Raw genomic sequence first — 12,563 nt, forward strand, 5'->3', positions numbered from 1 at the left:
TTTTAAAGGTTATCTCACTTTAGTTATCTGACTTTTTAAGAGCGTGTTTATTTTTTCATACTGAAATTCCAAAAGTTAGCATGTATTTCATCTTGAATGGTTTAGGCTCCATCTGCTCTGCAGCCTTATTGATCTGAATCTGGCTGCAGTTTTGCCAAGAGACCTTGTCTGCGCTGCATAGATGTTAGAGGCTAATTGAAGTTTCACTTAGATTAGAAATTCACATGTGGTGAATTGTAATAATAAAATCAGCAGGGAAGGTTAATAGGTTTCACATTTCCTGCTTGTTGGTGGTTGGGTTAGGGTAATGGTTAGAAAGAGGCACTACAGTATGTCAAAAATATATCAGAGGTTGCATGGCTACTTAAACTGCCTCTTTGGTAGGAGTCATATGTCCTTTTCTGCAGTCTGGAACATATTAAAGAAATAAAAGCAGATATGAAGTCTTTCTTCGACATATGGAAGCATTTTTCTGTAAACCACATTCCAGGGTAGAAGCTGTCAATGTGCACAGCATTTATGTATCTCTTCTTACTACAGGCGCATCTGTCTTTTAACCCCATGGGGTATTAAATAAAAAATCCCCTTTAGTGAAAGGTTAAAGGTGAGCTTTTGTTGTATAAAAGTCAGGAAATTCAGAGTTAAGAGCCTATTGCAACTTTATAATACATTCTTTCATTACAGCTTTAGTTCAGCAAGGTATTTAAGCATGTGCCTATCTTTCATCTTAAAGTTAGACATACTCATAAATACCTTGCTGTACTGAGGCCTGTATGATCAGGGATCAGCTTGGATAGCTCTGAAAAAAAATTCGAAGATAACACTTTGTGGAAAATACACTTAGCAGTGACTTGTTAAACAAAGCCTGTGAACGTGCATTCCTACCAACTGCACATTAAGATCTAGTGAGTATATTAATACCTACTTTGTGAGATATGCAATTACAGTCATAGTCTAGAGGTCTACATTCAGAGGAGCAGTGAGAAGTGACTGAGGAGAAAAGCAGCCAAATAGAAAGCTTGGAGAATAATTTTGTCTTTTGACTAAGCTTACCAACTGTGGATATAAATGGCAAAAACCTTACTGCTAGCATCTAAAAAACCCATTTGAGCCAAAGACAATTAACCTTGAAAAAGACACTGAAGAGCTATACAGCAAAAGTTAGAATAAATACTGCAGTGATGTAAAAAATGATCCCTGTCAGACTCTAAAATGAAACATGACTGGCAGACCACCAAAATAATATCGTGTCACTGTCACCAAGATCATGTCATAAGTCTAGATTTTTCTTTTACTTTGAGGTGACATATTTGATTAATTTTTTTAAAGGAAAAACATTTTGTTTTAGAGAGAAAAATCCCTTTTCTTATTTCTCTTTCTTTTTTCCAATGGAAAAAGCTAAAGAAAAAAAAGTCTTGTTGCTACTGTGGCTAATATGACAGATCTTGGTAAATTGTTTCTTTGAAGGGGACAAAATTGATTATGTAGGCCAGGAATTTCTTTGGTATAATCCCAATTATTTACAAAGATTCTAAGCAAGCTCCTGTTTCCCTAAACACTGTAGGAACAAGCAACAGGATGCAGTTTTCTTGTCCAGAATGAATGAATGGAAAGCAACACGTCTCCTGTGTACCTGTGTATTCATTTCTGGTGGCATCTTAGTGGGGCCTTTGAAACAAATGGGAAAGTTTTGTACTCCTTTAGGATGAAATAGAATTCACCTCTGGAGCAAGGGTGTGCACCAGCTGCTTACAAACTTCCCACTGAAAGTACAGAGCTACACATCTACACAGGTGAGCTAGAATTTATTTCTGATTCTGATAGGACTTTTTATTAGTAGCTATGTATTAAATGGCTAATGGGTAAAAATAGGTTTGAGCTCATCAACACCTCAGTGAATATACAGAATGCCAACATCAAGAAATAGCTATAGATGAAAACACTGTTAAGAGTCTCCCAAAGTACCAGTGCTAGCACTGGTCTTTGGCTTTTATCTATTGTCAGCTAAGCCTTTCATAAACTGGCCTGCACATAATTAAGAGGAAATTACTTCTTTTATTTATATCCATTGTTCTTTTTCCTTTGAACAAAATAATGTGTTCCTGCTCCTTTAGTAAGAAACCATCAAGAGAAATAGGGAGAGAGAGGGAGAAACACAGAAAAGAGAGATGTTATGAACTACTGTCAACATCACCCAAATGACAGGCTACTATACCTCCTTATTGACTGGTGCAACCACTGTCAGAACATAACACAACATCATCTCCTGAATGAAAAGAAGCTGGATCAAGCCTACCTCAGGCAGTTCTAAAGTGATGCAGGACAGCAAAGGGAAAGCCTGTACAAGAATTAGCTGTGATGTTGATCCCTATGCTCCACCTTCCATTTACAGTATATAGTCCTCATTTGTCAAATTGGGGCAACGAGTCTGAGTCCAAATTAAATTAAATGATATTAAAATATCAGATAGCATTAGTAACTGAATAGCTTTCTTTCTCAGCTTGCTGGGGAACTTGAGTCTTCTCCCTGGACCAGAACCTGATCCATGCATTGGTCAGCTCCAGACTAAATTATTGTATCGCATGCTATCTGAAGATGAATGTGAAAACAAAAGAGAGGCTCTAGTTAGTGTAATATGTTGATGCCTGCCTCTTCATTGGTTAGGGTTCATCAGACTCATACTCCAATCCCTTCAGTTCTCTTCCAGGTAATTTCAATTGCAAAATTCAAAGTTTCATTTCTAATCTTTTAATCAACTAATTAGTCAAGTCCCATTAGAGCCCATATTTAAAGTTATACAAAACCTAGGCAGCTACAATCCACTGAGATAATGCAGACCACTGAGCCAGAACAAATGCTTGAGAGCTACTTACAAGGCATTTTCAGCTGATATGATCCAGTTGTACAATGAAATTTCTAAAGAAAAGAGATGAGCCCATGGTCTAACCATTTAGAAAAAAATATTGCACAACCTTTATACAATTTTCCCACCATAAACCAAAAAAAAAAAAAGAAATATATATATGGCTCTCCATCACCATCTTTGTATAGTCTAAAAAAAGAAGAACAACTTGAGTCTATAAAATCTAGCTGGAAATTTTGCTAACCTACCTGGAATATGCTAAAAAGATAATAATGATAGATGAAAATACCAATCCCATGGATAGATAACTTAAATGCAAGTATATGACTATGGTTTACAAGCGCTGTAAATTTAAACCTACACAGAACAAAGGAATAAGAAATCCACCCTGGATTTGAATATTAATTGCTTGTAACTAGATAAAAGAGAAGTGTGGAACTTTAAAAACCTTGGCCAGTTAAGCCAGTACACTTCTCCAGCAGTTTGTCTCAGTAGAATTTATGGATTTTGTAAACTCACTATATTTTATTGTCAGACTACAGACTCTATTTTGTTTGTAAAGCTGGTCTCTGCCTCCCTATTCTCTTTCACTCTACATCTTGGACCAAAATGGTCTTAGGTGCTCTGCCACTTAAATATAATTGTTCTATGTAATTGTTCAGTAAGCTAATTCAATAAGCGATGTCAAGGAAGCCACCTTGACAACAAAGTCAGTTGATTGTGAACATCTAATGAAAATTAGCAGGACTGGAAGATTTGAAAGGTCAGGGTCTGGGACTTTTAGTCTTCTGGCCCATTTTCAGCATCCCGAGGTGAGGAAAACTGCTGTCCCTAGGATCCTGATGCGGCAGAGAAAACACATGATTTTCAAGGGAAAGTAAGGAACCTCTCACTTAGGAAGTTCATGCTTTTATAATGATCTGCAACTTCTGTGATTTATTCTATGGTATGCATATAAACTTTGTGCAAAACTTACTTTGTGGGTGTTTGAGGAGCAACAACTGGACACGAGGACTCCATTTGAATGATGCTTTTCACCTGTTAGAAGGAAATGCCAGACAAAAGATTTCAGGGGTGTACTTGGTAGCCGTGTTGGTCTGAGACAAAAAGACATACAAAAAACTAGAACTCTTGTTTCCAAAATGATACGTTTTATTAGACCAACTGGAAAATGGCAAGAAAATTGTCCTTTTCTGCATGCTTTCAGGATCAAAGTCCCTTCGTCAGGCTCTGGGAAAAGTGTAGCTGGTACAAAATGGTAAAAAGTCCCCATAGGTAGGAAATAAAAGTTTATTTCCTACCTATGGGGACTTTTTACCATCTTCTACCAGTACACTTTTCCCAGAGCCTGACAAAGGGACTTTGATCCTGAAAGCTTGCAGAAAAGGACAATTTTCTTGCCATTTTCCAGTTGGTCTAATAAAAGGTATCATTTTGGAGACAAAAGATTGACATCTCTGGTATCCATTTAAAGGCTCCCAGATTAAAGAGTCTCATCAAGGCTCAGTTTAGACTCTGGGGGCACTTGTACATGTGACAGGGGTTTAGTCCCACAAATTGAAAGGGTGGGTTTTAATTGTGATGATTAAGAACCCACCATTTCAATTTAGGGGCTTCCATCACTGTTATGGTGAGCGGCCTGATTTTTTTTTTTTTTTTTTTGGTGAAGTCTGCCCGTGTCTGCCTGCAGCTCCCCCAGCTCAGAGGCAACTTGGGGTTGAGGAACAGTTGGATCGGGCTGGGGGCTGCCTTCGAGCTGCGGCAGCCCCCAGCTCACTAACTGTCCACTTGGGTGGCCCTGGGGGTACTGCCACTGTGGAGAGAAGGACAAGGGCCCCCTGGAGCTCAGGGCCCACTGTCAGGCTCCATGGGGAAAAAAAAAGGAATGGGCCCCTCGCTGCTTTTTTTTTTCCTCTGGCAGCGCATGCCTGCGCAAGCTGCCAGTGGGTCAAGCGGCCCCTGAGTTGTGGAAGGCCCCAGTCCTTCCCTCCACAGTGGCAGAGCCCCTTGGGTCTACCCAGGTGGGCAGCTAGCAGGCTGGGGGCTGTCTCAGTTCAGAGACAGCTCCTGCCAGATCCTACTCTCCCCCAAGCCCACCAGGGCTTCCGGTGCTGCATGCACTGTCTCTGCCACCTTCCCACAGTCTGGGACTGCCCAGGAATGGGCTGGCTTGCCCCTGGGGCAGCTCAGGGAAGTGGCAGGAGGGCAGCCAGGTGTGTTGGAAGCCCTGGCAGGTCTGGGGAAGAGTTGCATCTGGTGGGTGTTGCCTCTGAGCTGTGGCAGCCCCTGGCCTGCTAGCTGCCCACACGGATGGTCCTGGGGGATACAACCACTGTGGAAGGAAGGACTGGGGACCCCACAGCTCAGAGGCTGCTTGGCCTTCTGGGAGCTTGCATGGGCAGGCTCTGCTGGGAAAAAAAAATAGCAGTGCGGGGGGCAAACCTTTTTTTTTTTTTCCCCCGCAGAGCCTGCCTGCAACCAGGGGGCAAGCTGCCAGTGGGCCCTGAGCTGTGGGGGGCCCCTGTCCTTCCCCCTGAAGTGGTGGCACCCCCCGGGGCTGCCCAAATGGGCTGTTAGTGGGGTAGGGGCAGTCCCAGCTCAGAGGTAGCACCCAATCTGATCCAACTGTTTCCCAAGCTGGAGTTGGAGCCACCCCCCGCCTACTAGCAGCCTGCCTGGGTGGCCCCAGGGGGCGCTGCCACTGTGGAAGGAAGGAACAGGGCCTCCCACAAGCCAGAGGCTGCTCTGCTCACCAGCAGCTCACCCCTCAGCTGTAGGAGATGCAGACAGGCTCCACAGGAAAAAAAAAGGGTTGGACCCCTCAGCACTTCTCCCTTCAGCCCACCTTTCCTACAGCCAGGGATGTAGGTGGTGGGGGTGGGCAAACTGTCAGGTAAGGCTGCAGCATTACAGGTAGCTATGTTGCAAAATAAACTACATGGGGATATGGTTTAGTTTGCAACATGACAAACTCATTTAAATCTAAAAAAAACACAATTAAACCGTATGACACAATTAAACCATAAAAACGGGCTATTTTTGTCACATGTACAAGTACCCCAGAGGGTTAAAACATCTATGGATTGACTAGATGCATAGCTTGACAGCATTCTGGTTAGTAGATCATAGGGGATGTTAAGACAGATGCCACGCATTGCTGTCTAGAGAATATTTGGGTCTAATGAAATATTGATTTTAAAAAAGCTGCTGACCCTTTCCAGCCTCTAGGACTAATGATAAACTTTATTATGAATTTAGTAGAGGAAAACAACAGCTTTGTTTTCTGATAACTGACCTGTCTGAGCTAACAATATGGTGTTTTTAACACTCCAATTTCTGTTTATCACCTTAAAAGGGATTGAGAGCCCCTGAGATGCCTATTGAGATAAACGGAACCCATTTGATTATTACTGAAAGCTGTAGAGTTCATCAAGTACAGGCCAGGAGGATTCATGTGCATCTACCTAAAGAGGTATGGAATTTGTTCTTCATGATTATTTCTAGTAATCTTATTGTAAAAGGAATCTTGCCAACTCAAGTGAAGGATGGACCAAAGGACATTGTTTTGTTTAATTTCCTGATGTTGGAAAAATGTGAATTGTTGCATGACTGAAGAAACTGTGTAGAAGGAATATCTTAGCTTTCCATTTTTTGCCCTAACTTGAGGGTTCAAGGAAGTGATTAATTCCCCTCCCACCACCACCACCACCTCACACTGCTGACTATGAGGAAGAAGAATAGTTTTTTTTTATCATGCACTTCACTAGGAATAAGCCATTATGGCTGTGTGTCGATGAAACGTGGGGCATGTGTACACGACACTTTATAGCAGGCTAAATGCTTTTGCAGTGCTTTAATGGTGTCAATGTTTGCATGCATCGGTAGCATATTATGTATTAATTAGAGCCTTTGTAGGAAATTCGGCAGCATAATGCACCTCAAATGACTTGGGGCACAGCAAACTAAAACTCCTCCAAGGAGTTTTCGTTTTCTACCCCTAGAGCTGTGGAGCAAAGCACTGGACTTCGTGCAGCTCAGGGGCTCTGCAGGAAACCCTACAGGCAGCCTGGCAGCAGCCCAGGAAGGCAGGCTCTGCCCAAGAAAAGTAGATCTATTCTGCCCCCCTCCGGAGCCTGCCTGCATACATGAGCTGCGTGGGGACCCAGTCCTTCCCTCTGAGGCTGCAGTGACCCCCCGGAACTACGTGAGCTGGGTGCCTGTGGGCAGGTACCACTGTGGGGAGGGGGGGACCGCCACTGCCACCAGTGGCAACACATAGGGGGTGCAAAGGGGTGCACCGTCTGAGAGCACCAGTGCACTCCCTGACTGGCTGTGCTTGCTGCTTAGGTAATGGGCAGGGGGGCAAGTGGGAGCACTGGTGCCCCCTCTGCAGGTGCCAGCCAATAGCTGCAGCTGCTCCCAGAAGTGGCTGCAGCCACTCCCAGAAGCAGCTGCAGTGATTGGCCACAGCGATTGACTGTTGCGTGATTGGCCGTGGGGGAAACCCCACCAGGCAGTGAGATCAGCTGCAGGGGACTCTCCCTTTCCCTGGTCTGCAGGATCACCACTGGAGAGGCAGGTAAGTGCAAGGTGTGTGCACGACACAGGGGTTTAAAGAGTCCTAAATTGAAGCGGTGGGTTTAAAAACCCACCGCTTCAATTTAGGGCCCCCGTTTCATCTATATATGCCCTATGAACAGAAGCTTTCTCCGCTGTCCTTAATATTCAGTAGGGGTATCAAGAGCACTAGAAATGTTGCAAACCATTGAACCAGTTTTCATACTTGTGGAGATCTCAGGTTCTGAGAGCAACAAGTGTATTTAATTTAGGTGGCATGTTTATGAGAATGGATTGATTTCTCTTTCATGTTGGGGAATACATTGTAAAATTGAACTTTTTGTTTTCATCCCTCCCACCCCCTGAGTTGCTTTTATGTGAATTTCAATACTTTATTGCCAAAGGTATTATAAAAAAGTTATTTTACGTTCTGCTATATCTTGCCTGCGACTAACCATAGGGAATGAATTAAAGAGGCACAAGTTTTATGAGTGGGTGTTATAGCACTGTCAATCCAGGTTAGCAACAAGGTCTTAAGTTGGGTAGAGCCATAAGATTAGCAATAAAGTGATTTAGAGTGTCTCAAAATCAGCTATGAGGTGACCTAAAATACAAATGTGACATATTATATTGCAAGTTTTGACTTGTGATATCATTTAAGTATAAAGATGACAACCCATAGGAGATTTCTATGTAGGATGGCTCTTGTTCTATTTGCCACTTGGCCACATGGAATATAACCATATTGGGCTTTATCAGCTCTGAATAAAATGGCTTAATATTTCACTGAGTAATGAAAAGCATCGATCTTTTTGTATACTTGCAGTTAAAAAAATGGATGAATCCACTTGATCACTTGGCTTAGGGGATGGGGGTTCCAGTCCTGTTTCTACCCTACTTATTCTCTTTCTGCTTTCATTTCCATCTCGTGGTTTGTGTCTTTTGTCTATTCAGATGTTAAACTAATGTAAGTATGATTTGGGGGTGGAGGGAAGGGGTGATGATTGGGATTCTTTCTTACTTTGCTTGTAAAGCACCTAATGCAACCTGATCTTAGTACCTTTATGTGCCACCATAAAAAAATTATAACCAATAAGAACTTCAACACAAAATTAACTTGATGAAACAACTGTTTCCCAGCTCTACTTTTTGTGTGATCAATATGTATGTTTGTATATATTTACCAGTGAAAAATAACTGTTGATACTGTAAGTGCTTATGGATACGTTGGTCATCTGTTCTCCTTTTTTGCCCCAGAATGGCAATTTTCTATTCAGTACCTAGGTGATTTTGGCCCTGTGGCTATGCTGTGGATGCTTAAGTATGTTTGTGTAGACTAATCATGAACAGTAGGGCTATGAACTGGCCTGATACACACATGGCTATGTACGTAAGTGTAAATCCTGGAAAAATCAATGGGGGCTGAGCCACAGCTCTTTGCATTTAATAGTCATTTTGTAAAGTGGTTGTAGAACAATTCCTGCCCTTTGGGAGCAACAGTCCACACTAGAATCCAGGGACTATTCTCTTCTTCAGCAACATCTGTCTTACTGTGCCACATAACCTCTAGCTTGCTCTTCCCTCTTGGCCCTTGCCCTCTGCCACCATGCCGCATCTGGCCCCATACCCCCTCACCCCCTCTATCTCTTCCTTTCCCCCTCTCTCTCCAGCTTCAAAGGAGCCCTTGACAAGAGACTGGCTAATGCCTAATCTGTGTCATAGTAGTTAGGACACTGTGCTAAGAGGTCAGAAAAATTAAAATGTGGGTAGGGCAGTCTGAAACCTAGGCCTCCAGCTTCCTTGGTAGCAACTCACTTGTTAACTACCTTTCTCATTCTCCACAGTCTAACACTTACTAATTTTGAGTTTCTGACTGGCTATCTTTCCAAGATTTAACATGTTCACATGCATCCAAAAGGGGTGAGAATCTGTGGCTGCGTAGCGATCCTCTATGTTTAGGCAAATTCAGGTAATCTTGAAATATAACTTATTACCAACTTTTGATACAAAATAAAATAAAGATAAGGCTTACAGCAAAGATTTAACTTAGACAGGGGTTTTTAATAACCAACACAAATTTTGTGCTGTGTATGGCTTAAATCCCCTGGCTTCAATAACCAATCCCGCTGTATATTTGTTACCTTCTATAATGTATGGGAATCATTTACTATACGAAAGATTGTATATGATTGTTTGGTGAGGACAAAACAATTTTTACAATGATGTAACTCATTGGAAAAGTTTGATGGTCCTATCAAAATGTACTATATTAAAATATATGACCAAAATTTATTTGTCATTTCAGACCTCTGTCACTCCCTGTTCTGTTCTTTTCCTAAAGGAAACGAAATGGGCTAGTTGACCTAATAGATAGTTTATCTCTCACATTTTAAGTGATGCTTTAGGTTAGAATATAGATTATAGCTGACCACCTCCCCCTAACTGTTATACGTGATAGCAAATAAAATTATTAATTAATTACTGTTATATAGCAGAGAGTTCATAATATTCTGAGTAGCATAGATTCATAGTTGTTAGGGGCTGGAAGGGACCTCGCAGATCATTGGGTCCAGCCCCCCTGCTCTAGGCAGGAAGACAACTGGGGTCAAGTGACTCCAGGGAGGTGACTGTCCAGTCTTCTCCTGAAAACCTCCAGGGTAGGTGATTTCACCACTTCTGGAGGGAGTTTATTCCACAGTCTGAACACCCTGACTGTGAAGGGGTGGATACAGAAGGGTTGCAGTCAAACAGACATATCCTCCTTTCCAGCCACATGGCAGGAGCAGCAACCAGGAACATTTTTACCTCCCCAATAAGGTAAGAATTAACCCTGTCCATTCCTCTCCCCTCATCTCACTGTCCCCTCCACTCTGCCCCTTCTGCCACTGCTGGTGTCCCTGCTGTACCAGGGGCAAAGAATGCCCACGTCCCATTCCTGTTGGGCTATGCAGGGGCTGGGCTCAGCCTGGGACAGAAGCAGTAGTAACAATGGGATCTTCCTCCCTGTACCTGCTGGGAGTGAACACCTTGGGGGGGAACATGAAAAGAGGGAGAACCCACCCACTAATGCTGCTGCTATCCCAGGCTGAGCCCAGCCCCTTTGCAATCTGACTGGTGTGGGAAATGTGTTCCCCTTGGAAGGAGAGGGGAAGGGACAAGCTTCTGAGTGGGGAGCAAAGAGGAGGAAAGTGGAGGGGACAGGACTACACATACTTCTGAGCAGGGAGAGGAAGGAAGAGGAGAATTCACCTGCTTCAGGATTTTAAAAAGTCCTCTGCTACTGCTCCCATGGCACAGTCTACTTGTCTCAGTGTGAGGGGGACAGGGGTGGAGCCTGGGAGTGGGGTGAGTAGCCATCCCTGCAGTGCCAGTCACTGCTTCTGCATCTCCATGTGTAAAATCCTGGATCAGCAATTGTCTCATGTTGCATCTTACAGCAAATACATATCTAGTTACGGGATTTACAAAGTACAGGAAGGTGTTTATAAAACATTAATTTAAAATGTGTTACCACCTATGTGACCAAAAATAAAACAGTTCTGTTTAGGCCTTTGAAGATCTAAAAGGCAAAGTCTTTTAGCCCAGTAGGTGGCTGTTCTTAAACTAGGTACTCCTTTAGTCATGGCATATGAAGTAATGAATGAGCTCCATAAAGGATCAATAATGTACTCAGTGTTGGCCCTAAAATATTGTTCAATACTTCAAAAAGTCTGCAAACTCAGGTTGCCTGTACATGTGCTTGGAGGTGGTGGGCAGAGGGTGTTTTAATTAGAACAGTTCTCAGACAGCCTCTCTAATTAAAACAGCTCACCATCATGTTTTCCAGCTAATGTAATAAACCCCCAGCCCCTCCCCACCCCATTTCAAAATAGCAATGGGGTAGCTTAACTAAAGCTCATTCAACAAGGAATGAGCACATCTATAGGCAGCCTTAGGGTCCCTTTATAGCACTCCACCTTTTACCCAACATAAAAGTGCATATAAAAGATCCATGATCTTACCTTTTGCTGTCTCTGGTTCCTCTGTCCTCTGGGTGAATATCTTTACATTATCTGTAAGGCTCTACATAAGGTGAGGCTACCAATTTGTTTTGATTCCGTCAGTCTCTTCCAAGTGCAAAACAATTTGGCCATATTTTCCCCATTCACTAAACTAGAAAAAATCTGCCTATCTCAGCATTGCATGTTGTCCTCTGTGTTAAGACACATTGTTGATAAAGCCATGGTGGTCTAGGAATGTGAGAGAAACAAGGTTTGTGAGGGAACAATACTTCTTGTGTTGTTGTCGCATGTTGAGTCACCCATTTTTTTTTTTTTTATATTTAAGGTGAAATAAACATCTTCATATCTCACCTCTCTGAAACTTTAAGTCCTGCCTCTAACATCCTATTCTCAGCCCCTAAAATACCTTCTTTAATTTGGCTGATTATTTCTAGCTGGAAAACATGACCGAAATTCTTTATTTTCTGCAAGCTGTGAATATGAAATAACTGACAGGTCAGAGTGATTTCTTAGTCTGTAATTTATTCTATAAAATCTCATGCTGCCACTCATATTGGCCAAATTGCTGAGGTAAATTGCAGCTTTTTATTTAATCAGGAAATAATATATTATTTTCAAAACAATAGTGATTTTACTCGCCTTCTCATGAGACCCTTACCCCTGTGGCTTGCTTGTTTAATGTCGGAGATCTGTTACACATGAGAAAAGTCTGCCATAAATTGACCTCTGTAACAGAGGAAAACATTCATATTTTGTTCGTTTTCCTGTTTAGAATTCTTTGCTTGACTTTGCCCTTTTATTGACAAGAGTATTCCTTTATGCACAATGGTACAACTTTCTCAGTTCTTGAGTTCAGACACTGCATATCCCATAAGGGTGGAGTACTTCTAACTGTAACAATGCAAGGGTGCCTATACTCTTAGGGTCAATATTTTCTTTTTAGACAGATGGTTATTGTAGTTTCCGATATAATGATAGATTTTCTCACTGAACAGTATGCCCTTGATTGCTATAAATGTAATACTAGCACAATACAAAGAAAGAGATGGAATTATCCAAAAAAGGGTGTGTAGGGAGGGGGCGTGGGGGTGGGGGGTATTTACACCTCTCAGAGACGGTGTAACAAAATTGCAAGTTGGCAG

The 12,563-nt window shown here is 42.3% G+C and overlaps 2 long non-coding RNA genes across 2 annotated transcripts in view; one reads left to right on the forward strand and one right to left on the reverse strand.

Annotated features, from left to right (window-relative positions):
* The window catches only part of LOC109286249 (uncharacterized), a 103,810-nt gene extending 91,928 nt beyond the window's left edge, over positions 1 to 11,882 (reverse strand). Inside the window, exons 1-2 of the long non-coding RNA XR_002094232.2 lie at positions 11,422 to 11,882; positions 3,840 to 3,901 (exon numbers count right to left, since the gene is read on the reverse strand). This is a non-coding gene — a long non-coding RNA (uncharacterized LOC109286249). The remainder of the gene's footprint in view (positions 1 to 3,839; positions 3,902 to 11,421) is intronic.
* LOC109286248 (uncharacterized) overlaps positions 1 to 12,563 on the forward strand; it is a 440,090-nt gene that overhangs the window by 102,231 nt on the left and 325,296 nt on the right. Inside the window, exons 4-5 of the long non-coding RNA XR_009464105.1 lie at positions 1,565 to 1,793; positions 6,219 to 6,335. This is a non-coding gene — a long non-coding RNA (uncharacterized LOC109286248). The remainder of the gene's footprint in view (positions 1 to 1,564; positions 1,794 to 6,218; positions 6,336 to 12,563) is intronic.

This window comes from Alligator mississippiensis, chromosome 1 (assembly GCF_030867095.1).
Source record: "Alligator mississippiensis isolate rAllMis1 chromosome 1, rAllMis1, whole genome shotgun sequence".
NCBI classification, from domain to species: domain Eukaryota; kingdom Metazoa; phylum Chordata; order Crocodylia; family Alligatoridae; genus Alligator; species Alligator mississippiensis.